This window comes from Sciurus vulgaris (assembly GCF_902686455.1).
Source record: "Sciurus vulgaris genome assembly, chromosome: 4".
NCBI lineage: Eukaryota > Metazoa > Chordata > Mammalia > Rodentia > Sciuridae > Sciurus > Sciurus vulgaris.
In genome coordinates, this window is record NC_136464.1 from 76,621,573 (window position 1) to 76,647,830 (window position 26,258).

Consider the following 26,258-nt stretch of genomic DNA (forward strand, 5'->3'; position numbering starts at 1 on the left):
TATGTTTTCTCTCTGGTGAGACCTTCTGTTGCATAACCAGTTGTCATTTTTAAGTTTAACACAAGGACACCCTGGGACAGGTCTTCTACAGTGAGGACAGGGTAAAGAATCTGTCTGATTTTCCATTGGGAGTCTGGTATTAACTTCCTGAAGGCTCTTACTGATTCTGTGAGGATTCCAAAAGGCAAATACTTGGTATTTCATTATTTTTCCCTAAATCACTTGCATTATAAAACAAACAAACAAAAGCCATGGAAATAAATGGAAATTCACAGTGAAAACAGTCTTAACATTAAAAAATCCATCATAATAGAGTAGGGCATACAATCACAGGTTTTAAATTGTTCTAAAGATATGCATATATTTCCAGGGGCCTCCTAACCCACAAGAAATTCAAACACTACCAGTGGGAGAGTAATGGCAGGCAGAGAGGTATGACTTAACAGAAAACACTGCTGCCTTCTTGAAAGGCTCTCCTTATGGGATTCTTGAGGACACCATTAGAAATAGTAGTATTTAGAGGGTAACTATGTGAGATGATGGATACCTTAGTTTATTTGACTACAAAGACATTTCATTATACTAAAGTATATTAAAGCATCATGGACTCCTTAAACATACTATTAGAAAATTAGAGTAAAACTAAGCTAGAATTACTTGTATTTATAAAGCACGTGAATAATTTAAAAAACATCCCTTGAAGACATTTTCAAGCACTTCCTTTCACCATCTACACATTCTTATCAATACCTGGAGAAATTAAGCACTGGGCACTGAGAAGTAATTCAGAACAACTACCATTGGAGCAGAACAAGACAGCTAGATTGGTGATTAAGAATTAAAGCAGCTTCCCAGTATGGAAATTCCTTAGAACACTTGGAATGGAATCATTTGACCCAGTTATCCCACTCCTCAGCATATACCCAAAGGACTTAAAATCAGCATACTACAGTGACACAGCTACATTGATATTTATAGCAACTTAATTCACAATAGCTAAGCTATGCAACCCACCTAGGTGCCCTTCAACAGATGAATGGATAAAGAAATTGTGATATATATATATATATATATATATATACGTATATATATATATATATATATAATGGAATATTACTCAGCCTTAAAGAAGAATGAAATTATGGCATTTGCTGGTAAATGGATGGAACTAGAGATGGATGGAACGAGAGAATATCATGCTAAGTAAAATAAGTCAATTCAAAAAAAACAAAGGCTAAATATTCTCTCTGATATGTGGATGCTGACTCACAGTAGGCAGGGAGGGGGAAGGAGGAGGGGAGGGTCACTAAATGGATAGAGGGGAGTGGGGGGATGGGAATGGGAAAGACAGTAGAATGAATCGGACCGGATATAACATTCCTAAGCTCATATATGAATACATAACCAGTGTAACTCTACATCATGTACAACCACAAAAATGGGAAGTTATACTCCATGTATGTATGATACGTCAAAATATATTCTATCGTTATGTGTAACTAAAAAGAACAAATAAAAAAAAGTATTAAAGCAGCTTCCAAGTCAATCAGCTCATCATTTTGTTACCAAGGCATCAGAGGTGGGACCTGTCAATTCTGTTTTTAACTCCCCCACTGACCATGGAATTCTTTTTAACCACACTGCAAAGTATACTTCCTTTCAGCCCTGTGATACTCTTTCCCTATATCAAAGTAGGCCTTAGGTAGAGAGGAAAAACTGCAAAGATCAGTTTAACCCTAAGTACCATTTGAGGTAACATCAAATATCACAATCAAAAATGGTTAATTTATCAATTGTCTGAATGTGCCTAGGGGAATAGAACCACCAATACTGTACACTTAGGGTTTAGTTTGTATTCTTTCAAAACATAATTAAACTTGTTAATTTTTCTATGTAAAGAAATGCCTGTAAGTAATTTGGTCACCATATAGCTGTCTGAATTATAAAGCTTCAAAAGTATGTACCTGAAAGTCTAGTAGAATAGTTTAAGAAAACAAATAAGAGAGAGCTATATAAATGCAAAAAGGGGGGAGAAATATAAAATTCTTGGCCCAACATTTCAACACCAAGTTCATTTACTTCCAAAAATTGTATTGTCTGATTAGCTTTTTCCTTCTATTAATCTCATAAGCCTCTCTCACTATACAAGTTGTGCAATGGAGATAAATTATGAAGATTTATTTTCTTAGTATACATTTTGACATACTTCTGTACTTTATATTCTTCTACATGGAATTCATCATGTTCTTCCATTTGTATTTCAAATTGTAGCTTGGCAATTCTGCGTTGCAAAAACTTTATCATTGAAACCTCATTATACTTTAACTCCTCTAAAACTTTTGAAGTTGCCGTATGTGTCTAAAGAAAATTGAAAGGACATTTTTAAAAAACTATAATAATTATAACCCAAATAATTATTGTATAGTTACTTTAGTTTAGAATCAATAATTCAGGGAGCAATTATAAACATGTGGGGAAAAGATGCTGGAGTTTAAATAGTCAAGTTAAATTGCTTTTTTCTGTTGTTCTATTGAGGTTGGAATCCAGGGTGTTGCACATGCTACACAAGTTATCTCCCACTGAACTACGACCTCAGCCATGAATCATTTTCAAATTAGTATTTGTAATGTGAAAATTTAAAGAATTGTAAAATCAATTTAAAAGTGAAGAAAGTCACTTAACAATTCAAGTGTATGGTAAATTGAACTTAACAGTTTTTTTTTTTTAATTTCCTCCTTACAGTCTTATTTATTACAACTATTCTTCAATAGCGAATGATTCTCTCATGAAGTCATTATTCTGAAAGATGAAGTCAGTTTTTACAGTAATGAAAAATGAAATATTTAAAGATGTCATCTTGCTCTAAAAACTTACAAGAAAATTATCTCAAGGAACATAGAGGAGACACATAAAATGCATATATCCAAAATAAAATTTTCAGTGAAAAGAATTAGAGCAAATTAGAGATAAATAAAATAACCTCTGAAAATACAGATGCTTCTTCTTGGTTTTCCTCTAACTCTTGTCTTGTTCCTTGTTCAGCCTCCCATTTTTGCCGTACTCCTTGACCATGCTCTATTAGATTGTTTGGCATATATGTTTTGAGGTTTGCCACATCTTCTTCCAACTTCTTTTGATTGCTCTCTAATTTTTCATATACATTTTTCAGGCTTTTAAAATAAGATTCATATTTTTCATCTTGCTGCAAATATTTTGAAAGTGTATCTCCTGCATTTACATTGAGATCATCAACCTGCATGAATAAAACAACAGAGTTTGATAATAAAGGAAGCATGTTTAGAATATTTGAGTACAAAACCCATTCACAAATTTTGCATGATTTTAATTGCAGTAAATTATAATTTACAGCAACACTCTGATGAGTAGGTTAAGGTAATGTGGTATGACATATTAGAAGTGTTAGAGCCAGTTTTCAGTTGGTGTATAAATTCCTAATCTGGCTATTTAACAAAGGATGGGGAAATCTAGATTCAATTTCATAGTGAGAAAATTATGAACATTCAATTAATGTTTGGATTAGGTCTACTCAATTTTAAACTTAATTTTTTAATAAAGTTAGAATAAAGCCTCAAGAGGTCAATATCTAAAAATATTATATAATATACAACACCTAATTTTAACAAAATAAATTTTAAGCAAAACATTTTCTATTTATATAAGAATAGGTGCCATGAATGGTATACTTCTTTTCTTAGTTGAATTTATACTTCAACAAGATAATACACAATGCCAAAAAAAAAAAAAAAAAAAAAAAAAAAAAAGGTGCACTGTAGAATAGTGCTAAATAGTTCTAAGAAGAATAAGGTGAGTGAGAATCAGAAAGACAGAAATCTTCATGAATAAAGGAAAAATTATTTTTGTGCCAGTTCTGAACAACTGAGGTCAATGAATGAAAACAGAAAAGACAGAGATGTAAGGTTGACAGATGGTGAAATCAGTTTGAGTGCAGTGGACAAAATCCAATGGCAGGGGAATAAGAACATGCCCACAGAAAAAACTTATAAATGTACGTTCCCAGCCACATCAGCACTAACAGCCAAAGAGTAGAGGCATCCTAAGGCCCATCAACTGCTAAATGGATAAGTGGTACAGATTAAAAAATAAATGTTGGACAACAAAAACAAATGATACTTGAAACAACAAAGATGAACTCTGAAAACAGTATGCTAAGTGAAAAAAATGGTTAAAAAGGACTAAACATTGTATAAATCTACTTGCATGAATGTCCACAACAGACAAATTGGAGAGACAAAAACTATCTTGGTGATTTTCTAAGACTGAGAAGATGGAGGGAGGAGGGCAGTGATAGCTAAGAAATGTTGGGTTTTTTTTCAAGGTCATGAAAATTTTCTAAATTGACTGTGGTGATGGGTACACAGTTCTGCTAATTGAGTAAGAGACACTGAGCTTTATGTGTTAAATGAGTGAAATGTATGTCTCTGCAATATGTCCCAATAAGGTTGCCTTTTAAATGATTCACTAGAAAAAACTGGATAATTTCTTCACTCTCTTCTTCAGATAGAGGTACCTGACATAATTTAAATATTTGTATGCTTTTATAATACATTTAAATGGGAAAAAAACCCTGACATTCAATTATTTAAAAATTAACCTGAAATTTAAGGAAAATATAATAGTCTTTCTGCACAAGTAATCTTGAAATATATTCAACCATTACCCACAGATTCTGTAACCAATCACAGTAATTGAAGGTATGAAATAATTCAATTCCCTGGAACATTCCATGAAATGGGATCCTCTGATTTAGTCTGCCTTGATAAACCATGACAATCAAGGTAGCACTGAAAAATATTGGTTAATAGAAAAAAAAATTTATTTCTAAACTTATGTGAGAATTGATACAAAATCTTGACTTTCCTGAAGATAGTTGTGTAGTTTTTTGATTTTTTTTAAACCATCAATTGAACCCAGGGGTGCTTAACCAGTGAGCTGTATTCCCTGTTCCTTTTACGTTTTATTTTTTTTTTTATTTTGAGTCAGGGATTTGCTAAGTTGTTTAGGGCCTCACTATTTTGCTGAGATGGGCCTCAAACTTGTGATCTTCTTGCCTCAGTCTTCCATGTTACTGGGATTAGAGACATGCACCACCACACCTGGACCCAAGGGTAGCTATTTTGAGAAAAGATGTATGATTTCATAAGAAAAAAATGTAAGAATAAAATTCAGAATTTAAGAACAATTGCACCATATAGAAAACTAAATTAGAATAAAATCAATTATCATAAAAATCCAAAAAAGTTTTCTGCTGAAAATTGTATCCTAAAACGTTTTTTATTATTTAAGCAGGTTCAGATCAATTTTTGACAAGTACAATTTAAGACATACTTGACATACGACTTGATCTAGTATTTTCTTCAAATCCTGTGTCTCATCTTCTGTATTAAGGTGGTAACTTGATGAATGTTTGGATAAAACTTCGGACTCAGATTCTTCTGTCTGGTTATCAGTCAGTTCTTCTTGAGATTGTCTCAAAACTACCTGAGGAAATATGTCTGTTAAATATTTTCTACATCACTTCATGTTAATAATATTTATAGCTGAAATTGACTCTGAGAAATATTATCATCAGTTCATCATCTTTCCCTCCTGTGTATAAAATCTTGTTTATTTCTGAATGCCATCAAAGGCATAGAAGTGCTTTCTTCCTGCCTAATCACTGTCATATTCCTAAGACAATAGATCCAGCCCTCTAGTTACTTCTCATTTGATGAAATTACAATGCTTCACAACCTACTGAATTCTCAAACAGAACAGGTTATGCAGGTCTGACTAGTAGTAGTGAATATCATACCGAAGTCAAAAGCATCCCTTTTTTATGAGAGGCTTAACTTAAAAACTGAGTTCTAAAGTATTCAATCTTTTGCTCAAATCCTTCCAGATTTTCATCTTATAAAAAAGTAAGACCTTACAACAAATGGTGCTGGGAAAACTGGAAACCCATATGCAGCAAAATGAAACTGAACGCTATCTCTCACCCTTCACAAAGCTCAACTCAAAATGGATGAAGGACCTAGGAATTAGACCAGAGACCCTGCACCTAATAGAAGAAAAAGTAGGTCCAAATCTTCATCATGTTGACTTCCTTAACATGACTCCCCAAACACAAGAAATAAAAGCAGAAATCAATAAATGGGATAGGTACAAAGCAAAAAGGTTTTTCTCAGCAAGGGAAACAATAAACAATGTGAAGAGAGGACCTACAGAGTGGGAGAAGATATTTTCCACACACACTTCAGAGAGAGCACAAATCTCCAGAATTTATAAGGAACTCAAAAAATTTTAAACCAAAATTACAAATAACCCAGTCAATAAATGGGCTAAGGAAATGAGTAGACACTTCACAGTAGAAGCACACAATCAATAGATACATGAAAAAGTATTCAACATTTCAACATCTCTAGTAATAAGAGAAATACAATCAAAACTACCCTAAGACTTCATCTCACCTCAATTAGAATGTCTATTATCAAGAATAAAAGCAACAATAGGTGTTGGCAAGGATGTGGGAAAAAAGGTACACTCATACATTGCTGGTGGGGTTGCAAATTGGTGCAGCCACTTTGGAAAGGAGTATGGAGCTTCCTTAGAAAACATGTAATGGAAACATCTGGAACATTTGACCCAGCTATCCCACATCTAGGCCTATATCCAAAGGATTTAAAATGGGCATACTACATTGATGCAGCCACATCAATGTTCATAGCTGCTCAATTCACAATAGCTAGATTGTAGAACCAACCTAGATGCCCTTCAATAGATGAATTGATAAAGAAACTGTGGTATATGTATACAATTCAACCATAAAGAACTATAAAATTATGGCATTTGCAGGTAAATGGATGGAGTTGGAAATATCATGCTAAGTGAACTGACCCAATCCCCAAAAAACAAAGAACAAATGATTTCTCTGATAAGTGGATGATGATACATAATGGGGTGAGGGAGGAAAGAATGGAGGAAGAATGAATTATGCAGAGAAAAAATGAGGGTTGGGGAGGGGGTGGGATGAAGGAAAGATAACGGAATGAGAAAAATATCATTACCCTATGTACATGTATGATTACACAAGTGGTGGGACTCTATTTTGTGTACAACCAGAGGAACAAAAGTTGTATCCCATTTGTGTGCCATGAATCTAAATTTTAAAAAAATTAATAAATAAATGTTGGGAAGTATGTGACTAAAAAGGTAAATTCATACATTGCTGGTTGGAATGCAAAATGGGGCAAACATTATGGAAAGCAGTATGGAGATTACTCAGAAAACTTGGAATGAAACCACCTTTTGACAGTTATCCCAGTCCTTAGTTTATGCCCAAAGGGCTTAAAATCAGCATACTATAGTAACACAGCCACTTTAATGTTTATAGCAGCTCAACTAACAGTAACTAAACTATGGAACCTACCTAGGTGCCCTTCAACAGATGAATTGACAAAGAAAATATATGTGATGTGTGCGTGTATATATATATATATATATATATACGCACACACACATATGTGTATATATATGTACACATACATACATGTATATGTGTGTATGTATATGATGAATATATGTATGTGTATACATATATGTATATATGTATATGATGGAATATTATTCAGCTTTAAAGAAGAGTGAAATTATGGCATTTGCAGGTAAATGGATGGAGTTGGAGAATATCATGCTAAGCAAAATAAGCCAAACCCAAAAAACCAAAGGCAGAATGTTTTCTTTAATATCCAGATGGTAATTTACATTAAGGGATGGGGGGCCTAGGGAAGAATAGTTACCTTATATTAGGTAGAGCAGAATGAAGGGAAGTGAGGGGGCATAGGGGTAGGAAGAATAGTAAAGTAAAACCAACATTATTACCTCACGTATATATATGAAGCCATGATCTGTATGATCCTACAATATGTACAACCAGAAAAATGATGTTATACTCCATTTATGTATGATCTATCAACATGTATAAATGCATTCTACTGTTATGTACAACTAATTAGAACAAATAAAAAAATTAAAAAGTAGGACCTAGGCAACCTGGCCTTCATCTCTCTCCATCTCTTCCCTCCTCACCTCACTGTACAAAAATCTGGCACCTACAATTGTTGAAAATTAAGAATCAATGCCAAATTAATGAATCAGAGAGCTACAATTATCTTTCAACTAGAATTGTTTATATCCTTCACATTATAGTAATTGAACCTTGCACAGAAAATTTTAGCAAGTTATCTGTGAAGATATACAATAAATTCCAGATACAGCAAGAAAATTAAATCAACATTGGTTTTGCTGTAATTCACTGCATTTGTCCTAAATTATGACTTAATAACAAACAAATTCTTTTTTGTGTTGGAAGAAGATAAAGATGAAAAAGGTGAGATGGTTATAATCAAAATTAAGTCAAATTTACATGAATAAAATAAAATTACAAAATAGAAATATATAAAATGCTAGTGAAGGAAATCTATTAAAAATATGGCATCTACATTTCCATTCATCTAAGAGTATAAAATGAATTCTCAAAGTAACCCACTCAATTTAATCTGTTTCATCATGGTCTTAAAGTATGGCAACATGATGGCATAAAAGTTAGGACTCAGGGCTGGAGTGTAGGTCCAGTGGTAGAACATGGGCATAGCATACACAGGACCTTAGATTCAATCCCCAACACCAACAAGAGATATTGTTCCAGCAATGTTAATTCTACATTATTAATATCAGCATATCTCTACTAAAAATCTATAACTTAACCTCTTGAAATGTTATTCTTATGTAAAGACACAATGCATAGTAAAGACACAATGTCTTTACTCAAAATAAAGCATCTGTCAGGTCCAAGGTTTAAATGTCTTCCATTTTTTAAACGTTAAAATCAGTTTCAGGTAATGCTAAACTTTCTTTTGTTTCTTGTTGGCCCATAATATTACATGTTCATCAGATAGGGTGTGTTACTTCAAAACATGTACACAAATTTAAGCATCATTAGCAGACTTATTACTTTAAACATGTATCATTTCATTATATTGGAAATCAGGTTTGCCATCATCAAGTATCACTAAATTCTGCTTTAAAAACAATCTGTATATCTGGCTTGATACTTACTTCTCTTTTAGATTTTTTCTTTTTATATTGTCTTGATCTTTCTTTGAAATGATGATTTTCATTCATTAACTCCACATATCTGTTTTCAGCATCATCCTGAATTATTTTCATAATATTACATTGCTCTTGGATATAATCGAGCAAGTCATTTCTATCATCAAAAGTTTTGTGAGTGTCCTGAATCTGTTGTAGTAGCCATGTAATTTCACTTTCCATTTGAGATAATTTCTCATGTATAAAGTTCTCTTCTTCCATGCAATTGTAGTTTTGGCTTTGTTTATTTTGATACATGTGTTTCATTTCATTTATCTGGCACTGGTTTTGTTTTAGTTCTCTTTGTACCTGTTTTAAAGTCACAGTCACTTTCCTAAGATCACGTCTCATATGCCTACAGAGCTCTTTTTCTCGGAGAATGTTTTTTATTCCAGACTTGGAAATCTTTTGGGAAAGAATCTCACTACCAAAACTTAGTTTTGATATTTTGAAATTCTCCTTGTCCTTTAAACCCAGGCACCCATCTCTTGCTCTCTGAGAAGGAAGATCTAGTTCTCTTTTGGATGTCTGATTTTCATTGCAAGGATGTGCAGCAACCGCCTGACTGGCAGGGTATGATTTGACTTCTGTTTCTTGCCTTTCTGTGTTCTGCTCTTCATTTTCCAGTTTAAACTTTAGCTTTGTAATCTCAGTTTTCAGAATATGAATCTGTTCATTATATTGGAATGTTGTTTTTGTAAGTGTTTCCTCATTCAATTTGATTGTCCTTTGAAGGTCATCATTCTTTTCTCTTAAAATGTCAATGACCTCTATATATTCTTTTTTATCTTTGTGATTTTGCTGTTTCATTTTGTCCATTTCCAATCTTATCATAGTAAATTCATCCTCCAATATGTGGTATTTATGCAACAGCTCTTTTTCCGTTTCATTACTAGCAGAAGCCTAAGTAAAACCGAGACATGCACTCAATAAAATAATGTCATGATTTCCTAAAACTAAAGTTTTAACATGTACATATATTCAAGGAAAGGATTTGCAATAAAAGGACATTCAACTGCAGATAAATTAGATGTAAACTTCAGAGCTTAGAGTAGGAAAAAATTCCAAAACTTCAAAAAGTGTATTGAACGCAATGAATCCAGGAGCGTTAAAAAAAAAAAAGAAAAAAAAAAGAAAAAAAAAAAAAGCTAAGAATTTTAGAACTGAAAAAGACTTTCTCTGAATTACAACAGATTCAAGGCATAACATAAGTGATTAGTAAGAACATGAGTGATTAGTAAGTCTGACTATGTTAACAAAATAAGTGTGCAGTCTGAAGCTCATATATACAGCCAGTCAACCCATAATAAGGGTCTTACTCTACACACATTTGGACAGATGAACTGTATTTTAGTTCCATGTTACTGAAAGTATTCCTGTGTATTTTCAACATTTTTATAGTCAGTTTAGGAATTGCAGGTATTGATAAATGATAAGTCTAGGCACTACACTTAAGCACTTTTACATATACCAACAAACTTTTTATCACAATCTGAAAGAGAATGATATAAATATAAGCAAATTGCTTCTAGTGGTCTTCCATTAAACTAGTTATTTCCTTATTGTAAAAAAATTCAGTCACAAAAGAAGGCTTGTGTTCCAGAATGCTAATTGTGAATTAGGTTATATTTGTTAGGCTCTTTTCAGAAAATCCTGAGGTTGTTTGCTGCTCAATAAGATTTCTTTTTTTATAAAGTCTTAAATGTGAGAAAATGTGAAATAGGCAAAATAAACTGACCTCATTTATCAGGAATGACATCCTTAGTGATAAATCATTACTAAGTAAAATATTATGGTATGTCATTGTCTCTAAAAGGTTTTTGTACTGAAATAGGAGATTACTTGGAGAAAACTGTTTCTCTTCTCCTAAGTGAAGAAATGATACCCAACTGGGGTTTCTGCTGGCTCTGCTTTGCCTGCTTACTTAATGGTAGGAGTAATAAACTTATCCACATTAATGTACCAGGAGGGTGAAAACACTGACCCAAACTAAAACAGGTATGTTAGTTACAAGGGTTTTGAGACCATGGGAAAGTTATAATTTTCTATGAAAAATATTAAAAGCCTTTTCTCTGGATGTTGCCAATGTGACAGTCCCCACTGGGACCAGTTGCTGACATATGGAGTTGAATTAAGAACATTAATTAGGTCAATGGGACCTAAATGCTACCCTCACTCATAAAATACATATATTAAAGATATACTTCTATGACTTTAAAATTCTCCATTCTTTTCCATAATGCATCTAGTTATTGTTTAATATGTGTTCACACACACACACACACACACACACACACAAACACACAAAACACATACACACAGAGACAAGCATTTGCAAACAAAATAATTCAAGAAATTTTTTGGGGGGGTCATATCTCTTTCTTTTGATTTGCAAAGAAAATTTGACAGAATCCCATCTTGTAAATTCTGGAATTATATTCACAAGAAAGTTGCTTCTGGGTGTTCTTTTGTTCAGCTAACACATAAAGAGTCACTTCAGTAAGGTATTGGTCTTATATGAGCAGTGGCAAGAAAGTCTAAAAGCTTAATCAAGAGCAGTAATAGCTGCAAAAATTAAAAACAAACCTACTAAAAACAAGTAGTCTATAGAGTATACTGACCTTTATCCCACATGAATTACTCAGATTTTATCTGCAGAAGTGACAGGTAAATTTATCAAACAGTACAAACTTTTCTTAACTACATAAACAAATATAAAAAACAATTTTTTAAAACTTACATAGTCCCATGATAGTTTCAAAGCTCTTTATCTTGTATCTGAACACAAAAATCCCTAAATTAACATTTATGTTTCTGATTAAACTCAATTCACCTTGTATTCCTCCATTCAGAAAACACATGCTGAGCATCTATATGATGCCAAGATAAGCAATACATAAATTTAGCCATAAATGTTATGATTTCACTTTAGGGAGAGATTACATTTTGTTTTAAACCCAAATAATAGAGTCACATACTGTGTAACAATGCTTTGAGAGATCACAGATTACATATGTCAATAGTAGCCCCAGAAGGTTGTGGGAGGTTCATGAAGTTTGTGTAAGCACATGCTTACAATGATTGCATAATGAATGCCAACAACAACATTTCTCAGATTGTCCCTGTCATTAAGTGAAACATAACCATATTCATTAAGTTAAAGGGATATTATAAAGTAAGAAATTTGAATCTATATTGAAGACTAATATACCTTATTCAGGTTATTTCTTGCAGTCTCTAATTCTGTTTTTAATGTTCCAGAAAAGAGTTGAAGTTCTTTGTTCAATTCAACTTCCTCCTCGTATTTTTCTTCTGTTTCTCTTAACTGGTTGTTCATTTTTTCACAAAGCTGATCAAAATCTCTTAACTTCTTCTCTTTTTCTTTTAAGTCATGCCTGCATTTAAATGTGGTTATCTTAAAATTCACTTTGTCAGAGAACAAATTTTGTGTTCTGGCCCTTCATATGTCGATTCATTAGGCTAATAGAAATTCTGTTTTAAGATTCTTTTCCTTTCTAGTTCTCATCCTTTTAATTTCTCCTTCAATCTTTTAAAAAACATATATACTTGACAGGTAATAATGAAAGATCTTTCTGTCAATTGGGAAGTTTCTGTTACTAGTAACTTTGGTAGATATTATAAAAAAGAAATTTTGAAATGGATCAGTAAATTGATACAACAAAATGATTTGGGGTGGGGAATCTGGGACATGGCTCAATGGCAGAGTGTCTGCCTAGCATGTAGGAGGACCTGTGTTCCATTCCCAGCATTGCCAAAACAGAAAACAAAGATCATTTTTGCACTGTTATAATTCTTCCTTAGTTAGATAAGTTTTAAGACTTATTATTTACAAACAAGTTTATAAATTCATTATCAGTTTGTTTTTATATTCTTGAAATAAAACAACAACCACCACAAGTGGTTGCCAGTGCAACATACCACCTTCAGAAGTTGTTCACGCACCATACATCGGTGCACATTAGCATAACCCAAGACCAGGCTAGGAAATCAAGTGCCTATCGTTATGCTTTTTAATGTTTCTTTTAGGTAAAACTTTCAATTTAGCTTGGTTATCATTCTGTATTTTATGAAAAAACTCAAAAACCCCTTTAGAACAAGGCATGACCTCATATTTAGTCCAGCAATAAAGAATAATATGTCCTTTCAACATAGAAATTTGACCAAATTTTATTTATGTATCAGGGAAAATTTAAATGAAATAATTATTATTTTCCATTTTACTTTTTGTTTAATGGATGATAGGATTAAAACTCTAGCTGGGGGTGTAATTCAGCAACAGCATACTTGCCTAGTTTCACCAACCCTTGGGTTTGATCCCAAGCAACAGGAAAAAAATTGCAATAAAAATTTTAAAACACAATTTGGGGTGCACAAAAATGGTGATTTCATCCTCTTTGGGGGAATTGTAAATTTGCATAAACTGTCCTGAGACCAATTTAGAAATATTGATCAAATGCATTTTCATGATGTTTCTCTATTTTAAACAAATGATTCTATATTAAACAATTTATTCAAACTAAACGGAACTATAAATTAATTTCCATGAAGTTATGTCACTTGCAGGAAAGGGATGGAACCCGAGACAATTTTTTAAGCAAAATAAGTCAAATTTGTAAGGTTAAGAGTCACGTTTTCCCTCATATGTGAAAACTAGAGAAGAAAAAGAAAAAGAAAGGGTGGGATGGTTCCATGGAGATTGAAGTGAGCCCACAAGAGTAGAGGAAAGTAACCAGGGAGAGGGAGAAAGGGAAGAAAAAGAAAAATCAGAGAATGATAAAGACCAAATTACACTGTTATATTGTGTGCATACATCCTTCCATTATATACAACTATAATGCATCAATAAAAATATGGAAATAATAATTTTTCTAAATGAGGTTCAGGGATTGATTGTAATACAAAAAATAAAAATATAAATGAAAAACTATCCCAAATTCTACTTATTAAATAGATTCCTCTGATAGTGAGATTTCTATATAGCCACTGAAATGATTAGAAATAGCATGCATTTACTTATTATTGGTTAGCAACATGTCACCTTTTTCTAAGAATTTCAGACCCTACAAGTGTAAGTAGTTTTCTCCCTTGCAAAATGCAAGCAATTACAAAAATTCACTATGTACCTTTAGTGTAAAGGAAAGAGTTGAAACATTTCTTTCATTCTAGGGTATCATACCTCAAGTTGCAGAGTTCTTGTTTCCATTTAATTTCTTTTTGCTGTAACTTAGACTTTGCATTTTCCACTTCTGATAATTCCTCTTTTAGTACACAAAGTTTATTTTCCAGTTTTGCCACTTCTTTAATAGGTAATGAACCCTGTGAAGGATCACTTTTTTCAAGTTCTATTCTTTGACATGAATCAACTGCTTTTTCGATTTTTGGTAGGCTATGAGAATCTGTATCATGGAGAAAACAAGAGAGAAATGAAATATTTAGGTAATATTATCTATGAAGGACTCTATGTTTTTACATGTACTCTCTCAAACACAGAACAAATGTGTAGAGAGTACTTGTAATGTTCCACATTATACTAAGATCTACAGATTAAATGGATGAGAACCCTGCTCTTCTTTAAAGTGTAGTAAAGAAGACTAACAGAAAACATGACCATTATAAATTCAGATAAAGGACACAATGAAATATTGAATTCTGTGATCGTATGAGGGAATCTGATCTACAGGAAGATTCCCCTGAGGATGAATGACTACACTGAAAACTGAAGAATGAACAGGAATCAGCTGGGCAGAGGGTGAAGATTTTCCAAAATACAGCATGTGCTGAGATGCTAATGCAATCTGCTTCAATGTTGGCTGGGGGAACAAATATTGCTTCAGGTTCCCACCTGAAACAAGTAAAACTAAAACAAAATAAAATATATTAAATAACAGTTTTCAAGAAAGTAGACTTCAGGCAATGATGACACTAGTTCCTGATGGAAAGTAAATTAAGTAAGACTTGCAATTGTGTTAACTCCTTGCTGTGAGAGGTTTTCCAGCTGATGACTCAAGGAGAAGGAACCCAATTAGTTTCTACCAGATTCCCTGAGCTGAGGTGATGAAACTGAATCTGGTATGACCTAGGCAGAGAGATCACAGGATGGAATAATGATGAGAAAGCAGTGGAAAGAAAGAAACATGGAGACCTTCAAGAGTTCCAACTGAATATTTAGCAGAGTAATTAACATAAATGTGTGCCAGGAAAGGATTTTAGACCTAGGGATAAAACATTTCAAAACATTTGAGAAAACCACCTTGTGCTCACATAGTGCCAGAGAGAGTGTCTCTTTCCATCAGTCAGTCTGGATAAAGCACAACGGATAAAGTCATTAGATAGATCTTGCCTAGCAGTGGAGAATTCAACCTATACAGATCACCTAATGAAACATAAATACAAGAACATCAATGATCAAGCTTATTATAAGTAACCTCACTGAACACCAAAATATAATCCAAAAGCAGAAGAGGCCTGAAAGATATCTTTTCAAAAAAAAAAATCACACTTACAAGAGGCAAACTGAAAGAAACCAAAGAGCATGGTGACAAACATCACACCTAAATACTGCTGACACATGCACAATACACATTTGAACTCTGTGGATTTTTACATAGAAAAGCAATCAACTACTGACAGAATTAAACAGAGCAAAGAAAAAGACAGAAGATAGCAAACATTCATTCATAATAACACTGAATGTAATTGTTCTCAACTTCCCAATTAAAAGACACACATTGGTAGAATGGATTAAAAAATAAGATTCAACTAGATGTTGCTTACAAGAAACTCATCTCGTAGGCAAATATGCTGAATTAGTCAGCTTTTTCACTGCTGTGACTAAATGATCTGACCAGCACAACTATAGAGGAGGAAGAATTTATTTGAGGGCTCATGAATTCAAAACTCTTAGTTCATAGAAGGCTGGCTCCATTCCTCAGGGCTCAGGGCAAGGCTGAATATTATGGTGGAAAAGTGTGGCAGAGGGAAGCAGTTCATACCATGATCAGGAAACAAAAAGAGAATCTGCTGGCCAGATACAAATGTATACCCAAAGTAATACCCAATTCCCTCCTCCTCCAACCACACCCTACCACTTCAGTTACCACTCAGTTAATCCCTATCAGGAGATTAAATCTCTGATTGGGTTAAGACTTTTACAACCCAATCATTTCTCCTCTGAACCTTCTTGCATTGTTTCACACATGAGCTTTTGAGGAACACTTCACATCCAAACCATGAAAGATGCCCACAGACTGAAAATAAAATCCTGGAAGAATTTTTCATTTGTATATTCCAAAAACAAGCAGTAGCTATTTTCATCTGACAAAGCAGATATGAAGCAAAATTTAATCAGTAGAGACAAGGAATGCCACTACATAGTAATAAAGGAAACAGTCCAACAAGAAAATATAACAATAGTAAGTAGATATGCCTCAAATATCAGTGAACCTAATTATATTTAAACAATGCTTCTTGACATTAAATCCCAGATAGACCCTCAAAATAATAACACTGGAGGATTTCAAAACACCCTTGTGACCAATAGACAGGACACACAAGGGAAAAAATGGATACTTTGACTTAAACAATACTATAATTCAAATATACCTAATAAGTACAGAATATTTCACCATAAAATAGCTGAATTCACTTTCTTCCCTACAGTCCATGGAACTTTTTTAAAAATAAACCACTTTTCTAGGTCACAATGTAAGTCATAGCAAGTACAAAAAATAAAAACAAAAGTAAAAGACTTATACAATTCTATGCATTCTATCAGAACATAGTAGACTGAAACAAGAAATCAATAGGAAAAAATTATTAGAAATCACATAAACAGAACAAAATCAAACAGTACTTTTTTAAATGAAGAGTGGATCATAGAAGAAATGAGAGAATCAAACAAGAAATATTTGGAAGAAAATTAAAACAGAAATAAAACATATCAAAATCTCTAGACACTATGAACTCAGTTTTAAGAAGAAAATTCATAGCACTGAGTGCCTTCACTAAAAAATATAGAATGGTTCCAAATAAATAATCTAATATTCCACCTCTCAAGTTCTTAGGAAAAGAACATCAAACTAATTCTCAAATCAGTAGAATACAGGAAATAATCAAGAATAGAGCTGAAATTAACAAAATTGAATTTAACTAGACTTAAAATGAAGGACAAAGTGTCAGCTTTTTAATTCTGATATGGAAACCAAACAAAGACATATCTAGGAAAGAAATCTAGAGGCCAAAATGCCTGATGAACATTGATGTAAAAATCCTTGATGAAATATTAGCAAACTGCATTCAAAAACACATCAAGAAGTTGATATACCAAGAAAAAGTTGGTTTCATCTCAGGGATGCAAGGTTGGTTCAATATAGACAAATCAATAAATGTAGTTCACCACATAAATTGAATGAAGGACAAAAATCTTATGATCATCTCAACAGGCAGAAAAGGTTTAATAAAAATGTATCATGCATTCATATTAAAAAATGATGGAGAGAGGGAACTTACCTCAATTATAAAGGCTATACATCACAAAACCAAAGCCAACATTATACTGAAATAAAAAGCATTTCAGGAACAAAACAAAGATATCCAATTTTATCTCTCCTATTCAATATAGTTCTTGAAACTCAAGGCACATCAATCAGGCAATAGAAGCACATTAGAGGGTTGTTAATAGGAAAACAAGAATCAAATTATCTTTTTTTGTTATTCACATCAAGAAAACTAGAAAACTCAAAACTCTCCACCATTAGACTTCTAGAGATGATAATGAATTCAGTAAAGCAGATGGAAACAAGATCAACCTTCATTAATTAATAGGTTTTCTGTACACCAAAAGTACTTCTGCTAAGAAATAAATCAGAAAAACTATCCCATTACAAATAACACCAAAAATTTAAAATGCTTGGCAATTGTTTTATTTAGTTTTCTTTACTGTGACAAAAAGATCTGACAAGAATAATGTAGAGAAGGGCAAATTAATTTGGGGCTCAGGGTTTTAGAAATCTTAGTCCACAGACAGTTGATTCCATAGCTCTAGGCCCAAGGTAAGGCAGAGCATCTTGGCAGGAAGACATGGCAAAGGAAAGTAGTTCAGAACTTCACCACCTACCAGAAAGCAGTGAGAGCTCTACTCAACATGGAGTCCCAGTAACCTACCTCCTCCAAGCATACACTACCTGACTATGATTACCACCCAGATAATCCACGTTGATGAGCATGGAAAATGGTACATAGATATTTTGAAAAATAATTTGGCAGTTTTTTATTAAGGGAATATAAAGGAACATGTGGGGACTTTTATGGGAGGTCTTAACTATCTTGATTATAGTGATGAAACATTTTTAATGTTTAATACATATGTCAAAACTTGTCAAGTTGCACACTTTTTATACATGTAGTTTACCTTATATCAATAATACCTCATTAAATCTTTTGAAAACAAAAATCTGTATTGTAAGAAGAACCATGTTAGACAGTGATTGGGATACAGAGAGACACAGGATAAAGCTAGAGTCTTGAGTTCTTTAATCTTATAGCAAAGAGAAGTAATACTGGGGTTTTAAGGAAAGGGTAAGCATTAACAGATTTGAATTTTTAAAAATATATAATTATGGTTGCAGAAAAGAGCATAGTTTGAGGAGGGCAGTGGCAGGGAAAACAGGTCGAAGGTTACTACAGAATTCAGGTAGAGACAATGATAACCTAAAAATCCTTAAGGCACAAGGGAACAACAGAGCCAACAAAAGGAGGTGGGTGCCATTCACAAAGATTAGTGCAGTGGGAATGATCCAGATTTTTACTTGAGAGTGTACCATACTTCTCATTATATTTTAATGCAAAGCACATTTCTGAAATGAAGAATATTGTAACACATCTGTGTTCTATGGTGCAGTGCCAAGCAATGTGTGTATCTAATACTATAGTATACATCAAAAGGCCTCATTTGTATGCAAAAAGATCCTACCTTTATATGACATGCTTGGTTGTTCAAATAGCATCCAAATATCCCTATCATTAGGGTAAGCCACATCAGAAACCTGTAAGGCTGTTAAAGATGACTGTGATTCATCAAGGTCTTCCATAGCATTTATTTGATTTTTGACCTATAAAACAATAATTAAATATCAAAATGTACCCCAAATTTATATACTACATACTAAATACATAAATGTGGCAATTATCTGCCTTTTATATAAGCAAAGCACAGGTAGCTCAAAGAACTGATTTCTGTCAAAAGGAGACCTTTATCAATGGTTATTGTTGTTTCTTTCTCTCTCTCTTTTTTTTTTTTTTTTGAGATACAGAGACATTTATTTTATTTTTTGAACAATTACACAGCTAGAAAGCTTTACTCAATGTCATCAGCAATCAAATTACACAATATGTGTAGGTGGGTTTAACAGGTTACCTCTGACAGTGGTCCTGTGTGAAGTGCAGCTTTTAAAACTTATATTCTTTGCATTATCATTCTCATTATGTCAAGCTGCCACTCTCAAAAACTCTTTTATCTTCTCTATTTGTTCTACAATGTAAAAATTCTGCTTTCAGAATAAGACCCAAAGTGGATCCAGAAGAGTTTCAAGGTATGGTCAAGGACAAAATGACTACCAATAGAACTCCTGGTTAAGAACAATTATCCTGAATAATAAGAATATTAAAACATGTATTTAAACCTAATATTCATAACTTCATGGTAATAGAGTTTTTTTTTTTTTCCTAGAACTTTTCATCAGTAAAGGATTCAATTTATACGAATATACTCTAAGGATTCTTCTTTTGCTTACTGGCAACATAATCTTTGCTGAGCTTTCTCATTATATCCCCATGGCTGAACCTTGCTGTCCCTTGAAACACCATTTGACAATTCTCCTGCATGTATCTGGCAAATGGTCTCACATGGGGATCAAGGGGGGTTCCATCATTCCTAGTTAATGTCAGCATGACCAAAGGCCCTCTGCATCTGGCACAGATAAAGCATTCAGTGTTGAACAATTTGGTGTAGCAGCCAACCCTGGATCTGTACTCAGGGTATGCTGAATTGAATTTTCTCGCATAATACTTCCATGCATTATCATGAGAATCTCCTTCACCATCAGGCACTAGGAGGACCAAAGTATTATGGAGGTGGTCTGTGGAGAAATCTCATCTTGGAATAGTGTTCCCTTTTAGGGTGCCTGTTTCACTACTGGTGCATAAGCTAGCAGTTCACATCATCTTTTTAGTCCAGGTGATTTCTATTTTCTTCAGCAACTTTTGCTCAAAGATTGTCCTGATAAACAGTTGGTAGATTTTCTAAATCAGCTCATTCTTATTTTGCTTGAATTTGTTTCCATGAATTTCCATGAATTCTCTTCAAAGTCATGCATGAAACATCCAGGTGTTTTGCGCATAGATTTCCCAACTTCCCATTTTTCAACTTTTACTGCACTGGATTTCTTCTTCAAAGGCCCATGTGTTTTTGTTCCACTACCAGCAGGTGTCACACATATATTTTTGGTTTTGTCCTTTCTTTTCATTCCTTATTCCACCACAGGAATGGGCTCTTCACTTGGCAATTTGTATCTATACTTTCTAGGTTACCCTCAGGACTATTTGGTGGTTGACCAATATTTTTCCAAAATCCTACATCTCATCAACATTATCAGGTGAGTTTCCCTGGGAGACAGCAAACTCTTCTACCACTTCTTTATCAAAAGAAATTTGGCTCTGATCATGGGAATCCTCTTCAAATAGCTTAGGACCCTGCAATTTCTTATTGTCATTGTCACTGTCATCATTACCATCATCATCATCATCAATAATTATTAATGGGTGGTGGGCTGCTCCTCAGTGTCAGAAAACTCTCCCAACATCTCATCTTTACTGCTTATTTTATCATTTTTCTCCACTCTTCACTGCCTAATATTTGCATACCCTGTATGACTGGAAGAAGTAAAAAGATCACCCAAGATGTGCCCTATTCAATATTTACTCCCTGGATTTTACATTAAACAATCACGATTAGGAAATGTGGCACTGTGGGTCTTGGTAGCAGAAGGAAGAATTCCCCTTGTTGCCTGAACTCTTTCTTCTGTTATCACTTGATGTTCTTTTCTCATTTGGATTCTGGGATATCAGAAGTGAAGAAATGCACTCAAATACATAAACCAAGGTTTGTCACACAGTGACAAAGGAGCACAGTGAAACTGCTGCTTTGCTAGAATGGAATTCTGGAAAATGAGATGTTTCCCAGATTTCACCCTTCATAACCACAGCAAAATACATAAGTAATTGGCCCATTGTCTACATGTGAGTAAAAACCAATGTATTCATGGGAAATAGGAAGCCTCTTCTATGATTTTTTCCCATACTTGTTATTGGTGTACTGTAGTTATACACAATGATGGGCTCTGTTACACATTTATACATGTGCAAATTATGACAATATAATTTGACCAATGTTGCTCCTCAGCACTTTTCTCCTCTCTCCTCATCATCGTCTTTTCCTCTATGGATCTCTCTTTAATTTCCATGAGATTTGCCCCCACATTTCTGTTCTTTTTTTCTCTCTAGATTTCACATATGAAAAATATACCCCTTGACCTTTGGAGAGTGACTTATTTCCCCTAATATATTCACCACTAGGTCACCCAATTTTCCTGCAAATGACAATTTCATACATCTTTATGGCTGAATAAAACTCCATTGTGTATATACACCATGTTTTCTACACCCATTCAGTCATTGATGGAAACCTAGACTGGTTCCATTGTTTGGTTATTGTGAATTGTGCTGCTAGAAACATGGCATGCATGTATCATTGTAGTGTGAAGACTTTAATTCTCTAGGATAAATACCAACGAGTGGTATAGCTGTGGCTCCAGACTTAGTCTTTTGAAGAGCCTCCATAGTGATTTCCATTGTGTTTATATATGTATTCTTTATGCATTCATCTGTTGGCAGCTACCTATGCTGTTTTCATAATGTGACTATTGTGATGATCATGGGTATACATGTAACACTATAGTATGATATCTTTATATCTTTAGGAAAAATACCCAGGAGTGGTATATAGCTTTGTTATGTGGTGGTTCTATACCTAGACTTTTGAGGAACCTCCATACTTATTGTATAAAGGTATTAATAATTTATAATCCCCCAAAAGATGTTCCTTTTTCTTCACATCCTTTCCAGCATTTATGATTATTTGTATTCTTGATGGCTGCCATTCTGACAAGTACGAAATAAAATCTGTGTCATTTTGATTTGCATTTCCCTAATTGCTATGACTTTTTTTCATATATTTGTTGACAATTTTAATTTCTTCTTTGGAGAAGTATCTAGTTCATTTGCCCACTTATTAATTGGGATATTGTACTTTGTGGTATAAAATCATTGAGTTTTTTCTATGTTCTAGGTATTAATCCTCTGTCAGAAGACTAGATAGCAAAGATTATTCTCCCATTCTATAGGTCCTCTTTCACATTATTCATTGTTTGCTTTGCTGTGGAGAAGTTTTTTTTTGTTTTGTTTTTTTTTTTTTTGGTTTTTTTTTTTTTTTTGTTGTTTTTTAAATTTGATGCCATCTCATTGAAATCATTGCCTGAGATTTAGGAGCCCTAGAGAGAAAGTGTTGCCTGTGCCTAAATGATGGAGTGGCAACCTGATGTTTTCCTCTAGGAGTTACATAGGTTCTGTTTTACTTTCTAGGTGTTTGATCCACTTTGATTTGGGGTCAAATTATGAGATACATCAGAAGTCTGTGTTCTAGTCTAGGATCAAATACAAAATTTGGTTTGCAATTTTATGCTACTTATGTGATACAATCATATATGTCAAAACCTAACACATTTTCTAAAACAACATAGTTTAAAGGCCTTATTTAACAGAAACATTTGAGAGTACTGCTCAGACACCTTGAAGAATTAATGTGGTCGAAAATATTTCAAGTGCTTATATTGGGGGCATACATATTCCTATATTTTTCATATTTTCTGGTCTAATTCCTAAGGTTTTGTTCCATTTTGAGTTGACTTTTGCGCAGGGTGAAACATAGGGATCTACTTTCCTTCTTTGGATTCTGGATATCCAGTTTGCCCAGCACCATTTCTTCCTGGATCTATTTTTTATTTAAAAGAGTATTGTTGAATCTCCATGTGCTTGTATGGTTTCTGTTATTTTCCTAGCTTCCTTCTATTGTGGTCTAATACAATATATGGGATTATATCAGTTTTTTTTTTCCCCTTTTGTATTTGCTGTGATTTACACTGTGACATCTTACATCTATTTTGGAGACAATTCCATCAACTGCTAAGAAGGTAAAGTCAGCTGTTTGGGAGTGAAAAATTCTGTAGATGTCTATTAGGTCCATTTGAGTATTATTAGTTTGGATATATCTTGGATTTAGCTTGGATTATTAGTATTATTAGTGTATTATTTAGTTTGGATATATCTTGATTGAATTTATTTTTTGGTGACTGTTCTATGGTGATAAAGGTGTGTTGAAACCAGTCAATACTACTGTATTGCTGTCTATCTGGGATTTAATGCCAAGGTGTAGTTTATCAAATGTATTGGGTATGTTGACATTTGGGAAATATATATTAATTATCATTACTTCTTCTTATTGAATTGTTCCCTTTACTAGTTTGTAATGACCTTCTTGGTCTCTCTAACCAATTTTTGCTTAAAATCTGCTTTGTTAGATATGACAATGTCTACTCTGGCTTATTTTTGGAGACTGCAGGAAATATTTTTCCCCATTCTTTTACCTTCAGTCTGTGAGTGTCCTTACCTATGAGATGAGTCTCCTGTAAATGGCATATGGTTGGATCTTCTTTTTTCATTTAATCTGCTAATCTATGTCTTTTAATGGGACAGTTGAGACCTTTTGCATTCAATGTCTTTATGGATGCATGTTTCTGATATTTTTCATTTGATTCTGTCTTTGTTCTCATTTAGATGATTTGTCTTCTATTGATCTCCATATATTTGGAAATTTGGGGTTTTGCTTTTGGGTTTCTCTATGTGCAATTTATCTTTGTAGTGCTGACTTTGTTGTCATATATTCCTTTAGTTTATCCTTCTCACAAAAGTTTTTTTTTTTTTTTTAATTCCCCATTGAATATGAAGGAGAGCTTTGGAGCTTTGCTGGATACAGCGATTTTTGTTGACAATTTTTTTTTTTTTATTTTAGAACTTCAAAATCTCATTCCATGCCCCCCCCCCTTTATTTTAGGACTTGAGTTGAGAAATCTGAAGCAAGATTTATTGGTTTACCACTAATGTGACCTGCGGTTTCTCTCTTACAGATTCTAATATTCTTTCTTTATTTTCTATATTAGACATTTTGATTATGATGTGACTTTGAAAACTTCTCTTCTGGTTATGTCTATATAGTATCCTGTGTAACTTCTGTGTATCTATTTCCTTTCTGAGATGGTGAAAGTTTTTGTTGTCTATATCATTGCAAATAGTCTTAATGCCTTTAACTTGCATCTCCATGTTCTCAAATACCCACCCATAGAATCCCAAAGTTGCATCAAGTATAAACCCCAATTACTGAAATCTCCAAATTAGAACTCTAAACCACACTCTGTCACAGAAATACACAATTTTTCAACACCCAATTTGTGCCAATTCACCATATACCAGGTAATTAGAAAATGAGATCTACTACAACCCGGTGTGCCACCTAGCCACAAAGGTTGGCAGCTAAGTGAAAAACCACAAAGTTGTCAGGCTTTACAATCTCCAACCATCAGCTCGAGGGTCATGAGCCAAAAGAAAATGTGAAGAATGAGCAGCCATCACTGTCAACAGTTTTGATCTCTGCAATGACAAGAAGTTCTTTATTTCTCATCAAGATATTTTGTTCCTTTTTTGTTAATTTTCTTCTTTTGTTCTACCATTCTTCCACTTTTAAATCTTTTTTATCTTCTATTGAATTAGATGATCTTTAACATTGGAATATTTTCTCTCATAAAAGAATTTCCTTCACCATATCTTAGAAAGGGAATAACAGCATACTTTTGTCTTTTAAAATGAATATCAATACTTTAGAGAAGGTAAAATGTATATTATTAATGGCTAAAATCAACATACCCCTACCAAGAATTGTTTTGAAATTTTTACTGAAATGATACATTATGATGTTGTTATGCATGTGTATTGACAATCTGCAATAAGTCCAGTTCTATTTTTATTCTTATATCAAGTAAAAATGGGCAAAAAATGTGGATTGATATTTATTGATTTCTTGCCTTAAAATAAAGCTAGTTGGAAAGGTTTACTTGCATCAACACTCTGAAGGTCCCATTATGAATGATTTGACTGTATTAAACAGGCAGTTGGATTTCTATTATGACCCAATTATTGATCATGAAACAGACACTAAAGCCAAAGCAGAATGAATTTTCAATCTTGGACTTACTTATTAGTCATGTAAAACTAAAACCTATGATCCCCTGAAAATGATTACTCATTAACATGAATAAAATTCAGTGGTAATCACTGTAATATTTGTTGATAATTTTAACTGCTTGTTAGACCCAAATTTGATATTCTCCTCTTCATCATTTAAAGAGATTATGCAAATTAAAGTAAAAACAATATTCAGAAAAATGTTTGCCTCAATTCCACATTTAAAGTTTGTTAACAAATATACTATGGATTCTACACATTTTCAGATGCATAGCCATTTAAAAGTTGTCAAAACTAAAAAAAAATTAAGATCTCAAGATACTAAAAGACTATGCTGAAAGACAATTTTTTTTGTCTTTCATTTGGATTAATCTAAATTATTGAAGCAAGAAAAACAGCATGTAAAAAGGGTTTTAAGTTTACATGATTTCATACCTGTGATTGTTCATTTTCAGGCCCACCAAGCTCTTTTTTCTTTTGTTCTCTTTTCACTTTTAAAGATGGTTCTGCCAACAAATGCATATGTCTATTTACACAACTTAAAATAGTTAGAAAAACAATCAGAGTAAAATAAAACTTCACTGTACTAATAATAATATTTATTTTGTCAATTAGGAATTTATGTTTAAACATTACCTGCATATTTACTATTTATAATGTGG